This window comes from Rhinopithecus bieti, unplaced genomic scaffold (genome assembly GCF_001698545.2).
Source record: "Rhinopithecus bieti isolate Rb0 unplaced genomic scaffold, ASM169854v2 scaffold_22670, whole genome shotgun sequence".
NCBI classification, from domain to species: domain Eukaryota; kingdom Metazoa; phylum Chordata; class Mammalia; order Primates; family Cercopithecidae; genus Rhinopithecus; species Rhinopithecus bieti.
The window spans coordinates 346,979-364,926 of record NW_016810753.1 but is presented as its reverse complement, the minus strand read 5'-3'; the positions used below and the strand labels follow the sequence as shown (position 1 = coordinate 364,926).

The window sequence follows — 17,948 nt, the reverse complement described above, 5'->3', positions numbered from 1 at the left end:
GCCAGGCGTGGTGGCACATGCCTGTAATCCCAGCTACTCGGGAGGCTGAGGCGGGAGAATCACATGAACTTGGGAGGCAGAGGTTGTGGTGAGCCGAGATCATGCCACTGCACTCCAGCCTGGGCAACAAGAGTGAAAACTGAGTCTCAAAAAAGAGAAAGAAATTATATAAAATTGATATTTAATTCTTCTTTAACTGTTTGGTAAAATTTTCCAGTGAAATCATCTGGGCCCAGAGATTGCTTTTTAGGAGTATTAAATTATAAATTCAATTTCTTTAATGATTATAGGACTATTCAAGTGTTCATGTTGGTTGAGTTCTGGCAGTTTTGGAAGAATTGGCTCATTTCTTCCAAGTTACAGAATTTATGAACATAAAATTGTTCACAGCTTTCCCTTATTATTCTTTAAATGGCTGATATACACTGACACCTCTTGTTTCATCCCTTATATTGATAATTTCTGTCCTCTCTCCTCTTTGTCAGTTGGATAGAGGTTTTTCAATTTTACTGATTCTTTTTCAGGGTCAGCTTTTTGTTTCACTGATTTCTCTGTATTGTTTTCCTGTTTCAGTTTCATTGATTTCTGGCTTGATCTTTATAATTCCTTCCCTTTAGCTTGTTTTGAATTAGCTTTGCTACTCTTCCAGTTTATGGAGGTGAGAACTTAGATGACTGATTTAAAATCTTTCCCTTTTTCACCTTTTGTCTATAAGCTTTTGGTTTTTTCTCTCAGGACTGCTTTTAGCTGTAGTCTACATATTTGGATGTTTTCATTTTCATTCAGTTCTATGCATTTAAAAAGCTTCTTGTGTGACTTCCTCTTGGACCCATGAGTTATTAGTGTGTTTACTTTTTAAACACTGGAAATTTTCCTATTGTCCTTCTCTTACTGATTTCTAGTTTGATTCCATTGTTATCAGAGAACAATGCTCTATATTATTTCAATTCTTTTACTATTTCTTGAAGTTTCTTTTATGACCTAGGATACAGTCTATTAGTGGTACGTGTTCCATGGGCACTGGAAAAAAATGTGGATTCTGTTGTAGTGTGAAGTGCTCTCTATATATCAATTATATCCTGTTGGTTGAGTGTATTGTTCAATTTTTCTATATTCTTGATTTGTCTAGTTGTTCTATTAATTCGTAAGTGGGAAAGCTCCAACTATCATTGTTGACTTGTCTATTTATCTTTTTAGCCCTATCATTTTTTTTTACTTCATGTATTTTGAGGTCTTGTGGTTTGGAACGAATACATTTAAATTAGTTATGTCATTTCAGTGGCTAGATCTTTTAATCATTAGGTAATGTCCCTCTCTGCCTCTGGTAATTTTCACTGAAGTTGACTTTATCTGATATTAATATAACCACTCCTGCTTTTAAAAATATTTACATGATATACATTTTTCTTCCTTTTACTTTCACCGGCCTATATCATTATATTTGAGGTTTCTTGTAGACAGCATGCTGTTGGATCATGTTTTGTTACTCTGCTATGGTTTGAATGCGCTCCCCAAAAAGCATATGTAGGAAATTTAATCCCCAGTGCAACAGTATTGGGAGGTGGAACCTTTAAGAGGTGAGTAAGCCATGAGGGTTCCACCCTCATAAATGGTTTAATTCTGCCACAAAGGGAGTAGAGTCATTATCACAGGATTAGGTTCCTTATAAAAGGACAACTTTGGGCTACCTCCTGCATATGTGCATGTGCTCATGCTCTCTCTGTTGCCCTCTTTGCACTTCCTTCATGTGATGCCTTCTGGCATATTATGACACAGCAAGAAGGCCCTTGACAGATGCCAGCCACCTGATTCAGACTTCCAAGCCTTCAGAACTGTGAGTCAATACATTTCTGTTCATTATAAATTGCTTAGCCTCTGGTATTATGTTATAGCAGCACAAAATGGACTAAGAACTCTAATCATCTATATTTTTAAAAAATGATTTCAACTTTTATTTTAGATTCAGGGGTTAGATGTGCAGGTTTGTTACCTGGGTATACTGCATGATGCCAAGGTTTGGGGTATAACTGATTCCATCACCCAGGTACTGAGTATAGTATTCAATAGTTTTCCAACCCTTGCCACCCTCTCTTTCTCCCCCATCTAGTAGTCCCCAGTGTCTATTTTTGCCATCTTTATATCCATGAATACCCAGTGGTTAGCTCCAAGTTATAAGTGAGAACATGAGGCATTTGGTTTTTGTCCCTGTGTTAATTGACTTAGGATAATGGCCTCCAACTCCATCCATGTTGCTGCAAAGGACATAATTTCATTCCTTTTTATGGATGTGTAGTATTTTATGCTGTATATGTATCACATTTTCTTTATCCAATCCACTGGTGATGGGCACCTATGTTGATTCCATGTCTTTGCTATTGTGAATAGTGCTGCAATGAACGTACAAGTGCATGTGTCTTTTTGGTAGAACAATTTGTTTTCATTTGGATATGTATCCAGTAATGGGATTGCTGAGTCAAATGGTAATTCTGCTTTAAGTTGAGAATTCTCCAAATGGCTTTCCATAGACTGAACTAATTTACATTACCACCAACAGTGTATAAGCATCCTCTTCTCTCCACAGTCTCACCAGCGTCTGTTTTTTAACTTTTTAATAACAGCTATTCTGAATGGTGAGAGATGGTATCTCATTGTGGTTTTAATTTGCTGATCTCTGATGACTCATTATGTGGAGCACTTTTTCATATGCTTGCTGGCTACTTGTATGTCTTGTTTTAAGGAATGTCTGTTCAAGTCTTCTGTCCATTTTTTAATGAGTTTTTTTTTTTTTGTTTTGTTTTTTGCTTTTTCAATTGTTTAAGTTCTTTATAGATTCTGGATATTAGACCTTCATCAGATACGTAGCATGCAAATATTTTCTCCCATTCTCTAGGTTGTCTGTTTCTTTTGCTGTACAGAAGCGCTTTAGTTTAATTAGGTCCTGTTTGTCAATTTTTGTGTGTGTTGCAATTGCTTTTGAGGATGTAGTCCTAATTATTTTCCAGGGCCTATGTCCAGAGGGGTGTTTCCTAGGCTTTCTTCTAGGATTCTTACAGTTTGAGGTCCTACATTTAAATCTTTCATCCATTTTCAGTTAATTTTTGTATATAGTGAAAGACAGGGGTCAAGTTTCATTCTTTTGCATATGGCTAGCCAGCTATTCCAGCACCATTTATTAAACAGGGAGTCCTTTTCCTGTTGCTTATTTTTGTTGACTTTGTTGAAGATCAGGTGGCTGTAGGTGTGCAGCTTTACTTCTGGGTTCTGTATTCTGTTTCATTGGTCTATGTGTCTGTTTCTCTAACAGTACCAGGCTGTTTTGGTTACTGCAACACTATAGTATAGTTTGAAGTTGGTTAATGTGATACTTCCAGCTTTGTTCTTTTTGCTTAGAATTGCTTTAGCTATTTGAGCTCTTTTTGGTTCTATACAAACTTTAGAATGGCTTTTCTAGTTCTGTGAAAATGTCAGTAGCTTGACAGGAATAGCGTTGAATCTGAAAATTGCTTGGGCAGTTATCTCTGTCCTATAATTGGTGCATTTAGACCATTTACATTTAAGGCAAATACTGGGGAACTAGGGCTTAAGTCTAACGTGCAATTTTATTATTTGTCTTCTGTTTCCTGTTTCTCATTCTGCTCATTCTCTTTTTTCTACCTTCCTGTGGGTTACTTGAACATTCTATTTTTCCAGTCATCATGATTAAATTTATTTTACTCCCTGATTTATTATTAGTTTCCCAGGGCTGCCATAACAAAGTACCACTAACTGGGTGTCATACACAATAGAAATTTCCTGTCAAGTAGTCCTGGATGATAGAAGTCTGAAATCAATCTTCCTCAGAAACCCATAGGTGAATCCTTCTTTGCTTCTTCCTAGCTTCTAGTAATTTACTGGCAATTTTTGGTATTCCCTAGCTTGCAGTTGCATAATTTCAATATCTTCCCTCATCATTTCATGGTGTTCTTGTGTGCCCGTGTCTTTACCTGGCCATATTCTTATAAGAACACCAGTCACACTGGATTTGGGGCCTACCCTTCTCAACTCTGCCTTTATCTCAACTAGTTACATCTGGAAAGACACCAGTTCCAAATAAGGTCACATTCTGAGGCACTGGGGGCTACAACTTCAAAATTATCTTTTGTCTGTGTGTGGAGGGCACAATTCAACCCATTACACTTCCTATCATCTTTGCTTCTTCTGTGCTCAGCTGTTTTCTTTATTTCCTTGGTCTTTCTGCATCTTGCTGTTAGGCTTTCCCAAATGTCTTGTGGTCTCTGGTTTTCTTTATGACTGGAAGATTGTTACAGGCAGCTGGCTTGAACTTCCTATTTGTCTGTGCCTGTTTCTTTAAGGAGTTTCCCCGTTTGCCCACCCCATTTGCATTCTGTGTTTCCCTCAAACTCCCCAATGCTTCTCCCCTAGGCCAACCCCCATGTTAGAAATCACCTCAGATAGACAGTTCACCCTCTCTACAGTGCAGTCCCACAAAGCAGAGCAACATGTATTAGGAGAGGGGCCTGACTGACCTGTTTTGAATGTTAACCTTCAATTAGGCTGGTAGATGCCTAGGGCCTCTACCAATGTTCTACCTCACTCTGAGGTTATAGATCTTCTGCAGCTGTTCCTACCTTCTGCTTAGTTTTATCCTGTATACGTTCTGGGTGATAGGTTTCACCACCATTTCAATTCATTTCCATCTGCTTTCTATCATCTAGTAATTGCACAACATTTCGTTTCCATTATCAAAACTTTTTCTGTTCTCCCAGCCCTGTAAGATACATTTAATCCTTCTCTATTTTCAAGAATTCAGATACTTGTTGAGATTGAAACCAGCTTCTATTTCAATTTATTCTAATACGTCTTTATTTTTTAGTTCAAATAACTGGAGGATGTTTATCATAATATTTTAAATGGCAGTTTATTTCCCGGATCCTTGTAGATCTGAAAATGTCTTTGTTTTTTTGTTTTGTTTTGCCACAAAAAATAAATATTGTGCAGATATAACATCTTTCTATTTTCCCTGGCACAACAGGTAAGGGTATACCCAACTTCCTGAAACAACAAACTAGCATAAGAATGCATGAAGCAATGGTTCTTAAGACGGTAGACATAAGACAATGAAGAACAGTGGTCCCTAAGAGATGGGACACAAATAGGGTGAGAGGTCTCCTGTGGTCCCAGATTAGAGACTTGAGAGAGTTTCCAGGCCTATGTAAAGGAAGGACAACAGAGGTGGATCCAAGTGGATTCCTTAAGATGAGGAGACAGAGTAAAAAGTCCTGCAAGACCAAGAAGCTAGAGTTGATAGGACAAAGTAACAGAGACAACAAAGCAGGCCGAGGCTCATTCAGGAAGAAACAGATAACCGGGATAGCACATTATCCATTAGAGAAAATAAATTTATGGCTAAAAACCATCCTACAAAAGAACAACAACAACAACAACAACAACAACAACAACAACAACAACAAACATACTCAAGAGCCAGATGACTTTACTGGTGAATTCTACCAAACATTTAAGGAAAAATAATACAAATTCTACCATCTTCCACAAAACTAAGAAAAAGGGAACACTTCTGAACTCTTTCTCTGAGGTCAGTACTACCTTGATACCCAAACCAGACAAAGATATTACAAAAAACAACAACAAAAACCCACTAGAGGCCAATATCCCTTAAGAATATACATGCCAAAACCCTCAACAAAATAGTAGCAAACCAAATCAGCAATATGTGAAAAGTATTATAGACCATTACCAAGTGGGATTTATCCTAGGAATTCAAAATTAGTTTAACATGTGAAAATCTATCAATGTTATATGCAACAGCAATAGAATAAAGAACAAAAACTACATGACCCTCTCAATAGTCACACAAGAAGCATTTCACAGAATTAACTATTAAAACCATTCAACAAATTAGGAACAGAAGGTAACTGTCTTAACTGATAAAGGACATCTATGAAAAACTTATTGCTAACGTACTTACTGGCAAAAGAGTGAACTCCCTTCCCCTAAGATCATGAACAAAGAGAGATGTCCACTCTTCCCATATTCATCATTATAATGGAGGCTCTAGCTAGAAAATAAAAGTACCGAAAAGAAGTAAAACTCTACTTGCAGAAGATATAATCTTATACATAGAAAATCCTAAGGAACCCTTTAAAGAACTTTTAGGACAAATAAACAAGTTCATCAAGGTGGCAGGGTATGAGATCGATATACAAAAATCAATTGTATTTCCACACACTAACAATTAATAACCTAAAGTTGAAATTAAGAAAATAATTTCATTTGTAATAGCGTTAAAACGAATGGCATATTTAGGAATAAAGGCAGCAAAAAATATATACTGAAAAGTACAAAACATTGTAAAAACATTTTGAAAAATTAGGCTGGGTGCGGTGGCTCACTCCTGTAATCTCAGCACTTTGGGAGGCCAAGGCGGGCGGATCATGAGATCAGGAGATTGAGACCATCCTGGCTAACACGTCTCTACTAAAAATACAAAAAATTAGCTAGGCGTGGTGGCGGCGCCTGTAGTCCTAGCTACTCGGGAGGCTGTGGTAGGAGAATGGCGTGAACCCAGGAGGCGGAGCTTGCAGTGAGCCAAGATCATGCCACTGCACTCCAGCCTAGGTGACAGAGTGAGACTCCATCTTAAAAAAAAAAAAAATTAAAGACAGTCTACATAAATGGGAAAATTTTCCATGTTCATGGATCAGAAGACTGAACACTGTTAAGATGACAACACACTCAAAACTGATCTATAGATTCGAAGCATTCTCTATCAAAATTATAGTTGTCTTGTTTGGCAGAAATTGTTAAGTTGATACTAAAATTCATATGGAAATGCCAGGAACCAAGAATAGCCAAAATAACATTACAAAGGACGAGCATGGTTGGAGGATTCCTACTTCCTAATTTTAAAATTTACTACAAAGCAACAGTAATCCAACAAATGTGGTACTGGCATAAGATAGATCTAGAGACCAATGAAATAGAATTAGGAGCCCAGACAAACCTTTACATATACGTCAATTAGTTTTAACAACGGTGCCAAGACAATTCAATAGGGGGAAAATAGTATTCTCTACAAATGGTGCTGAGACAACTGGACACACAAAAAAATGAAATTGGACCCCACACCACACCATATATAAAAATTAACTTAAGATGGATCAAAACTTAATTAAGAGCTAAATGTGGCTGGGCGCTCTAGTCCCAGCACTTTGGGAGGCAAAGGCAGGTGGATTGCTTGAGCCCAGGAGTTTGACAACAGCCTGGGGAACGTAGCGAAACCCCATCTCTACAAAAAATACAAAAATTAGCCAGACATGGTGGCACACACTTATAGTCCCAACTTCTCAGGAGGCTGAGGTGAGAGGATGGATTGAGTCCAGGAGGCAGAGGTTGCAGTGAGTGGAGATCACGCCACTGCACTCTAGAATGGGTAACAGAGCAAGACTCCATCTCAAAAATAAATAAATAAATAAATAAATAAATGTATAAAACATATAGATAACACAGGAGCAAGTCTTGTGAACTTAGGTTAGACAACAGTTTCTTATGTATGATGCTAATAGCACAAGCAACAAAAGGAAAAAATAGATAAACTAGACTTCATCAAAATCTAAAACTGATTTGCTATAAAGGATATAACCAAGAAAGTAAAAAGACAACCCACAAGAGAAATATTTTATAAATCTGATACCTAATAAAGGACTTGTATATACATGAGATATAGTATTTCTTACAACTCACTAATTTAAAAAATGATCCGATTTTTTAAAGAGCAAAAGATTTTAACAGATATTTCTCCAAAGAAGATATGAAAATAGACAATAAGAACAGGAAAAGATGCTCAATATCATTAGCCATCAAGAAAATGCAAATTAACGGCTGGGCACAGTGGCTCGCACCTGTAATCCCAGCAGTCTGGGAGGCCGAGGCGGGCAGATCACCTGAGGTCAGGAGTTTGAGACCAGCCTGGTCAACACGGTGAAACCTCATCTCTACTAAAAATACAAAAATTAGCTGGGCATGGTGGCACGCACCTGTAGTCCCAGCTACTTGGGAGGCTGAGTCAGAAGAATTGTTTGAACCCGGGAGGTGGAGGTTGCAGTGAGCAGAGATCATGCTACTGTACTCCAGCCTGGGTGACAGAGCAAGACCCAGTCTCAAAAAAAAAGAAAAGAAAAGAAAATGCAAATTAAAACCACCATGGGATATCACTTCATACTCCATAGAAGGACTACAATCAAAAACACAGACAGTATCAAGCAGTTGGTGAGTATGTGGAGAAACTGAAACCCTCATATACTGCTAGTGGAAATGTTAATGGTGCAGGCACTCTGGAGAACAGTCTGGCAGTTCCTTTAAAGGTTAGACATAGATTTACCATATGACCCAGATCCCAGGTATATACTGAACAAAAGAAAGTCTATGTTTACATAGCGATTTGTACGCAAATGTTCATAGCAATGTTATTCATAATAGCCAAAAAGTGAAAACAACTGAAATGTCCATCAACCGATGAATGGATACACAAATGCGATACACTCATATAATGGAATATTATTCAGGGATAACAAGGAATGAAGCATTGATCCATGCAACAAACATGAATGAATCCTGAAAACATAAAGCTAAGAGAACAAAAAAATCAAATTATATATTTCCATATATATGAAATACCCAAAAAAGGCCAATTTATAGAAACAGAAAGTAAATTAGTGATTGACTAGAGTTGTAGAGGGGAGGGAATGGGGAATGACTTTTAATGAGTACGAGGTTGCTGTTGGGGATGATGAAAATATTCTGGAATTAAATAATGGTTGCACAATATACAAAAATATTGAATTATGTACTTTTGAGAGGTTAATTTTATGGTATGTGAATTACTGTGCGATAAAACTGTTGTTTTAAAAAAGATGCTAATTGTACACGAAGTCTTCAAGAAAACTGAAAAGGAAGAAATACTTCCTAATTCATTCTCTGAGTTCAATATTATCCTGATACCCAAACTAGACAGTCACCTACCACCAGGGACAGGGAAAAATGAAACAAAACTAGACAAAGACAGCATAAGTAAATGCCATTCTTCCAAGTGTCTTTGTCTCTACATGGCTGTCTTCTCAAAACGACACCAGTCATATAGGATTAGGGACCCACCATACCCCAGTGTAACCTCATCTTAACTAACTATATCTGCAAGAACACTGTTTACAAATAAGGATATTCTAGAGGAGTGGAGGTTAGGACTTCAACATATCTTTTCCAAAGGACACAAGTTAACCCATAACAATGTACCCCAAATCACAAGATCATCTCAATAGAAAAAGTATTTGACAATATCCAACACCTATTTACAATGTGAACTAGGGGTGGAAGGGAACTTCTTGTAAACCAAAAACAAAATCCTAAGGTCCCCCAAACATCTGAATAGTCTTCTCCTCAGCCAGGGCACTCTATAACTGAACCTGAAAGATTGGTTCAGGGAAGTGGGGGGGTCTAGACATGCCTTGTTATACCCTTCAGCGTTAACATCAACACATACCTTTGGTCTGATAAGAAACATTTACAATCTATTCTCTGTGAAGTCTGCTACTTAGAGGCTTTACCTGCATGATAAAACTTTGTTCTCCACAACCTCTTATCATAACCCAGACATTCCTTTTTTTTTTTTTCATTTTGAGACAGAGTCTCACTCTGTCACTCAGGCTGGAGTGCAGTGGCGCTATCTCGGCTCACTGCAACCTCTGCCTCCCGGGTTCAAGCGATTCTCCTGCCTCAGCCTCCTGAGTAGCTGGGATTACAGGGATTACAGGTGCCACTGCGCCCATCTAATTTTTGTATTTTTAGTAGAGACAGGGTTTCACCATGTTGGCCAGGCTGGTCTCAAACTTCTGACCTCAGGTGATTCACCTGCCTTGGCCTCCCCAAGCGCTGGGATTACAGGCATGAGCCACCATGCCTGGCAAACTTTCTATTGATAATAACTCTTTCAACCAATTGCCAATCAGAAAAATTTTAGATCTAGCTATAATCTGGAAGCCTTCCCCACTCCCCTTTTCCTGGACATTCCTCAAACTGATAAAGGTTGTGTAGGAGACTGAACGCTTTCCCCTGAGATTACAAAGACAGACAGGATGTCTCCTCTCACCACTGTTTGGAAAATTCTGGCCAATGCAATCAGCACACCCACTACCTGACGCTCCACCAGATGCATCCAGATTGGAAAAGTAGTAGTACAGTAACTTTACTTGAGTAAGTCTGATCCTGTATGTAGAAAATCAGATGTGGCCGGGCGCAGTGGCTCACGCCTGTAGTCCCAGCACTTTGGGAGGCCGAGGCGGGCGGATCACCTGAGGTCGGGAGTTCGAGACCAGCCTGACCAACATGGAGAAACCCCGTCTCTACTAAAAATACAAAATTAGCCGGGCGTGGTGGCACATGCCTATAATCCCAGCTACTAGGGAGGCTGAGGCAGGAGAATCGCTTGAACCCGGGTGGCGGAGGTTGCAATGAGCCGAGATTGTGCCATTGCACTCCAGCCTGGGCAAAAAGAGTGAAACTCCATCTCAAAAACAAAACAAAAAACGAAAATCAGATGTAATTAACAAACAAGGTACTAGAGTCCATGAGTGAGTTTAACAAAGTTGCAGGGGCCAGGCGCGGTGGCTCAAGCCTGTAATCCCAGCACTTTGGGAGGCCGAGACGGGCGGATCACAAGGTCAGGAGATCGAGACCACCCTGGCTAATATGGTGAAACCCCGTCTCTACTAAAGAATACAAAAAACTAGCCGGGCGAGGTGGTGGGCGCCTGTAGTCCCAGCTACTTGGGAGGCGGAGGCAGGTGAATGGCGTAAACCCGGGAGGCAGAGCTTGCAGTGAGCTGAGATCCGGCCACTGCACTCCAGCCTGGGCGACAGAGCCAGACTCCGTCTCAAAAAAAAAAAAAAAAAAAAAAAAATCAATTGTGATTTTCATGTAAGTAGCAATCAGAAATTGAAATTAAAACAATACCAGTATAATACCATAAAAAAATGGGAAATGCTTAGGGATAAATCTGACACAGGATGAAGGACATATATATGAAAAATACAAAATATTGCTGAAAGTAAAAAGGATTTAAATAAATGGAAAGCTATACCGTGTTCATGAGTCAGATAACTTGATATTGTTCCCAATATTTTCCCCAAATTACTTTATAGATTCAACCCAATCTCAATACCAAATCTCACAAGTTTTTTCTGTCAAACCTAACTTTATTACAAGCATTCTTATTAGCCACCTCAAATGCTTTATTTGGAGAGATGATATATAAAAGAATACACACATACAACTTGGAAATACTTCATAGTAAACTTACATTTGAATTTTAAAACCTGTTCTACAACAAATTAAAATCACAGTTGTGTTGTATTTACTTCCTGTTATCCAATCTACACAATATAATGCATTTCAAAATCTTTCACATTTTATATTCTATTTTGAAAATAATGCCTGGTGCAGTGCTTTGTCAAAAGGTATATGAAAATATTTATTTTCAGAAAAGATATTAACTAGCCAAGAAAGAAAAAAAATAATCACTTAATTCTACCTTTTTTATACTGCCAAAAAGCACTTGAAGAAGAGACTCGTCCATGTTGTTAGGACATCTTTAACAAAAGATTTCCCATTAGGCCATCAATACTGTTCCGCTTCACTTTCATATATCACTCCTGCCCAAACTCAGCTGAAGAGGCAGCAGAAAATATCATTAAGCTGATGAATGGTGGTAATTCCAGATGACACAGCTCAAGGAAACACTATTTGCCCAGGGCCTTGACCTGTCCCCTTTCTCTTCAGAAGGATACTTGGTCTCCTTCGATCCCAGGTACACCATATTTTTAAATGTGGGAATTTAGAAGGCAGAAAACCTGCCACCATTTTCTTTTTTTTTTACTAATTTAGTTTTAAGTCTACATATCACAGAATAGAGTACCAGGGTGTTAAAAAAGAAACGTAAAAACAAGTTGAAAATGACAGATAGGTAAGCTCAACCTTGCCTTCTGGGCCTCCTGCACTGCCCTAATTAACTTTCCTAAGGCTCTTTCCACGTATATTATGAACAGACAGTTTCATGTCAATAACGAAAGAAGTGGAAAGCATCACTCATTTAAAAAGTCATAACCATCAATACAGGAGATTTAAATAATTCTACTGAAGCAACGAAGTTTCAGAAACCACAGAGGATAAATGTGTTAACAGTGAATGCTAGGATGCTGAGTTCTGTGGAAAAGCTCTGGCCTGATCATGTCTTTTCTGCTCTCCCTACTTTAGACATTCAGGTGGATTCTGCCACCACTGGATGAGTGACATGCGTTTGAGACAGCCACCCAAGAAGGAACCAATGCTCTACTATGCTCCATTGGGCTCCTACAATCCATTTCCCCATCTCACCAGGACCCACCTCTGCCCCTTGCACATTAAGCCTAAACACTGGCCTTCCCTCACTCCTCTAAATTTACGAGGCATGGTGCCGCTCAGGGTATTTGCATCTGCAATCTCCTCTGCCTGGGTGTTCACTGTCTATTTTCAGAAGGGTGCCTCCACATAAACTTGACTCAGTTGAAAGGTCACCTCCCAAGAGAGTTCTTCCCTGGCCTCCTAATACAAAGATCCTCATCTTATTCCCACTCTGCCTCTCCCACCACCAAAGCCATTCTGCAATGCAGGAGCACCTCTTCCTTTTCACTATTCGGACCACCCGTCACTCCTAGAAATGACCCTTCCATTCATTTGTCTCAGCCCATGGAAGCTGACTCTCCGCCTGTCTTGTGTACCTGGTAGACCGCAGCCAGCAAATGATGTGCCAAATTAAGCGTGCTGATGAAAACACCCCAATGGCAAGTGATCCGGAGCCAAAGAACAGTGAGAAAAGAAATACCCTCAAGTAATGCAAATAATGTGAATTTTTATATGTCAAACATTATTGTTCCAATGATTTTCATAAAGTAACTCCCCTCTAGGAAAAAATGTGGCTTTATGATCTTTATAAAATCACACTGAAAAGTCACACATTTCTATGAAAATGACCATTCTGATACCGCAGTAACAATAGGAACACTGTGTTGAACACATAAGTAAAAGGATGTGGGTCTAGGACAAGAGCTTCAAGACCTGACAGAGGAGATGTAAACTGGTAGGCCCTGGGACAAATTTGTCACCACAGACTTGTTTTACTTGGTCTCTCATATTTTAAAGATTTAATATCGGTTTCCAACATTTAAAAATTGGAATATTTCACAAAAAAACTCATATTTCCTATATTTTTTCTGTAAAATCAGAAGTGATCACCACAGGTCCTCATTACTTTGTGGCAAGTGCTGAGCAGAGCTTAGCCTGGCAGGGACTCTCCCAGGTCCCCGCCCTCCCAATTTCTTCATACCTAGAATGACGCCCTCATGTAACAAAAGGCCTCTTTCAAGCATTTGATTTTTCAACTGCTATACCCCTCAAAACAAAACTACTTGCTTCTAGTGGCTCTTCCCTTTGAATACTTTACAACAGAAAAATGGTCAAATTTCCAGAGTGACATAGGTAATACTTAGTGATACTACAGAAGTTTACTATAGTGCTGGAAGAAAAAAGAAAAGGAGAAAAGAGATCCACAATAAAATTATTAGGAAACAGAGCCTAGTAAGGAACTAGGGATGCCTGTGGGAAAGAAAGGGCTGCAACACTGGGCCTGAAATGCCCCATGTGAAACAGGGAAACACGTGACCAATGTACCTACTTTAATTACCCAGGAGGAAACGGAGGGAGAAAGGGGGACCCAAGTTTGTCCAAACGAGACAGCATTTGGGCATGAAAGAGACTAGAGTTAGAATAAGGAATTAAAGCATTTGCTTAGCTGAAAGTGCACTAAAATGTACATGTGATAGGAACATTACCAAAAGGACGCCATGGTTACAGTCCTTGAGGAGCACCAGGTGAAGACATGGAATGCATTAGAGCTAACAGGAGGCTACTGGGGCCAAGGAGTGACCACCTGGAAACCCACTCTCTTCTGCCTCTATGCACGTGAGAGACAGTCAAGAGTGAAGGGTACGTTGATGCACTGAATCATTCTGTTCTGCACAGCACTTGTTCCAGGAGAAACTCCAGAGACATCAGACTTAGATGTGATTCTGGAAGGGAGAAAAAACTTTCTACTAGTAACTGAGCTAAGATAAGGATGTTAGGGGTCTAGTAAGGAGAGATCATCAGTGAAACTGTCAGGGAAGAGAGCCTGGTAAAGGAATGGGAATATGTCTAGAAGCTCAGGAACGACACGGTGACAAAACATAGCTGAAACACCTGAAAGAGGGAGGAAAATGCGACTCAGGTAGCTTCCTGAGGAGAGGTATGGGGTTAGAGGAGGCTGTGACTAGGCATGAAGAGCTCACAAAAGGCCAGGGTTAGCCTAGTGTAGGGAAAACACATCTCTGAGCAGTAAGGCTCTCCCTGGGAGAGCTCCAAGAAGGCAGATAACTGACTGTACTTAATGCAGACAGGCTGACTCTGCAAACCCTGGGTGCCTGTTACTTTTTGAGGTACACAGAGGCTCCTCCCATCTAGGCAGCAGGAAGGACAGAAAAGGCAGGTGAGCACACATGCAGTTCTTTTAAGAGCTGATACCAGAAGTGACACATATCACTTCTGTTCGCTTCTCACTGGCTTGACTTTGGTCAGTCATATGGTCACGTCAAGGCAAAAGGGAGGCTGGGAAATGTAGTTTTTATTCTGGCTATTGAAAGAGCTAAAAACATACTAACTACTCTGGTATATTGTCTACTATTTATGTTAAAGCCACTTAAAAAACAGCAGGCGCAAAAAGATCACTCTGACTTTCGGGCTGTTTTTCAAAAGCAGGAGATGAAATTCCCATGCGAAAGATAACACATTCTTATCACTAAGGATGAGCAAGTTGAGGCTAAGGGAATTCTGTTCTAACAAGCCTTGTTAAAGTAACCCTTACCTTCCTAGTTACTTCCATACCCAATAATCTACCTTAGCCCATGCTCCTTTGCCTTACCACATTTTCACAAGTACAAGTTGACTCTTGAACAACACAGGGTTAGGAGCACTAACCCTGTGCTCCTAACACAGTCCAAAATCTGCATATAACTTTTGACTTCCCCCAAACTTAACTACTAATAGCCTACTGTTGATTGGAGGCCTTACTGATAACAGTCAATTTATACATAGACTAGTACTGCATGTATCTTATACATTCATGACATACTTTTTTTCTTAATGGGGTGGGTATTTCTAGGCTACACAGTTTGCAAGTTTTTTCAAACTGTCTCAAATCTGCAAAAAGTTTGTAAAAGTCCACATATAAGTGGACCTGCACAGTTCATACCCGTGTTGTTCAAGGGTCAACTATACTACTCTTTGTCCAGTTCAGCATGTGAGTGACTGCTTTAACTATTTCTTCTGGTCTTCATTTCCTAATCTAGTCTTCATTTCCTTATGAGAACTCCCATGACATGTAAAAACCTATTCTAAAGAAATGTGTATGCTTTTAATCTATCTCATGTCAATTTAATTCTTGGGACCACTCAGGACCCTAAGAGCATGGAGGTAGAGTTTTGCAGTCCCTACAGTATTTATAGGAGAATGGATATTGATGGAGAACTTGAAGTTTCTGACAAATGCACCTACTACGAGTCAGGCATTGTCCTGATGCTAAAGGAACAGGTGGACTACACAGGTGAAGCCCCTCCCTCGTGGAGCTCTCACTCTAGAGTGGCTGGCAGACAGTGCATGAATGGGCACATTATAAAATGTCAGGCCATTTTACATAGAGTTGTTAGAAAAGAGTTCTTTGACAAATGTTCTTTGGACAGACAGCCGATGCAAGTGACGGAAAGAGTCATGTGAATGTTGGAGGAAACAGCCTTAAGAGGTTAGAACACCGAGTTCAAAAGTCCTGTGGCATTACTTTAGAATGCATCAGAAAGTAAGACGGATTGATAGATAAATGGACAAATGATAAAATAAATGTAGGAAACTGTTAAACAATGCAGGTGGGGCAATTATATATGTGCTTACTGTAAGCTGGTCAGTCTGAAATTCTTTCAGCTTTTCTGTTTGAAAACTTTCATAATAAAAATGTTGGGGAGAAAAAAAGCCCATTGACAGCAGTGTGCTTGGTGTTTCTAAGGACCAGCAGGGAGGCAGCATGACTCACTGAATGTGCAGAGAGAGGCTAGAAAACAAGGTCAGAGAGGAGAGTAGGATAACATGGAGCCTGCAAAAAGGTCAATCAGATCACCATCCTATGGCTCACACCACCACTGGCTCAGACACTCTCATGGAGGTATTATTTAGGCAACAGATTTATAAGAATGGAATTCAGGGGACAGGTCATGGCTAAAGATACAAATTTGGAAATCCTCAAAGCACAGACACCAGGGAAAGCAAGCAGCTGAATGACATCACCTGTGGTTAGAGGTGGTAACACCGCCCTGTAGCGGCGGTAACACTGCCCTGCAGTGGTGGCGGTGGAGCTCAGAAAGTTTCTCCTTAGGGAAACCTCACCATCACTTCTACCATCGGCACTCTGCAGAAAATCAGGACTACTTTACTCTGGGGTACTGCCTGATTTCTGCTCAGCTTCAGCTTCGCTGGAGAAAAGTGCTGGCATCACTGTGAAGGCACAGGGACACGTGCTGGGCTGCTTGGTCTCTGGCATGCAATAACTGAGGAAGGGCGTAAGAGGGATGAAATGGCAGAGCTGTTCCTTATAGACTTCTGAAAATGCCCCTTTCCGTCTCCTCCTGAGGCCAGGGGTGCTGTGGGGTTTCTGTGGGAAAGCCACTGCCCACCGCTGCTGTGACCCCTCACAGGGTGTTTTGGCACTGGGCTTCCTCCGCCCTGTGCCAAAGGCTTCCATATACCTCCTGTCTCCCAGAAGTAGGTTGAAATCTTAATCTGCCACTGACTTTCTTTTCCGCTTTCCCTTCATTAATGTCAGTTTATTCCTTTTTGAGTTCCTCTATTTTTCTCTAAAGAGGTCCTGTGAGAGACAGGAGATAAATTCTCTAAAGAGGTCCTGTGAGAGACAGGAGATAAATAAAAAAAAGGAAAAAAAAAGAGTAACAAAACGAGGGCTTTCTGCTCAAAATTTTCTTGGTTAGTCTCTCATATTTATTTTGTAGGATAATCTTTAATACACTTAAAAAAAAGGTTGGTGAGATTATAATTACTTTAAATTTCTATTTTAATTTTGGAAGAATTCATATTTTTAATGGTAGTCTTCCTACCACGTACCTGGCACATCTGTGATTTCATTTACATCATATTTTACATCTTCAAATTTTTCCTATAGTTACCATGTACAAGTAATTATGACTTGTATTTTCTTGTTATCTTTATTTTGGCCATTTTATAGGATGATTTCACACTTCTATGAAAGGGATTTTCCCCATTTCCAGTTCTTTCTTTCTTTCTTTCCTTTCTTTCTTTCTTTTTTTTTTTTTTTTTGAGATGGAGTCTCACTCTGTTGCCCAGGCTGGAGTGCAGTGGCACAATCTCGGCTCACTGCAACCTCCACTTCCTGGGTTCATGCGATTCTCCTGCCTTGGCCTCCCAAGCAACTGGGCCTACACAGGCACCCACTATCATGCCTGGCTAATTTTATATTTTAGTAGAGATACCACTTCACCACGTTGGCCAAGCTAGTCTCAAACTCCCGACCTCAGGTGATACGCCTGCCTTGGCCTCCCAAAATGCTGGGATTACAGGTGTGAGCCACCGTGCCCAGTCTGGTTCTTTCAGTTTAATGTCAGTATTAAAAAAAAAAAATCCGGCCAGATGCGGTGGCTTGCACCCATAATCTCAACACTTTGGGAAGCTGAGGCAGGCAAATCACTTGAGGTAAGGAGTTTGAGACCGGCCTGGCCAACAAGGCG

General features: G+C 39.9%; 1 protein-coding gene across 1 annotated transcript in view; it reads right to left on the bottom strand.

The window, feature by feature from the left end:
- LOC108542616 (serine/threonine-protein kinase ULK4) overlaps positions 1–17,948 on the bottom strand; it is a 494,918-nt gene that overhangs the window by 152,329 nt on the left and 324,641 nt on the right. The window lies entirely within an intron of this gene.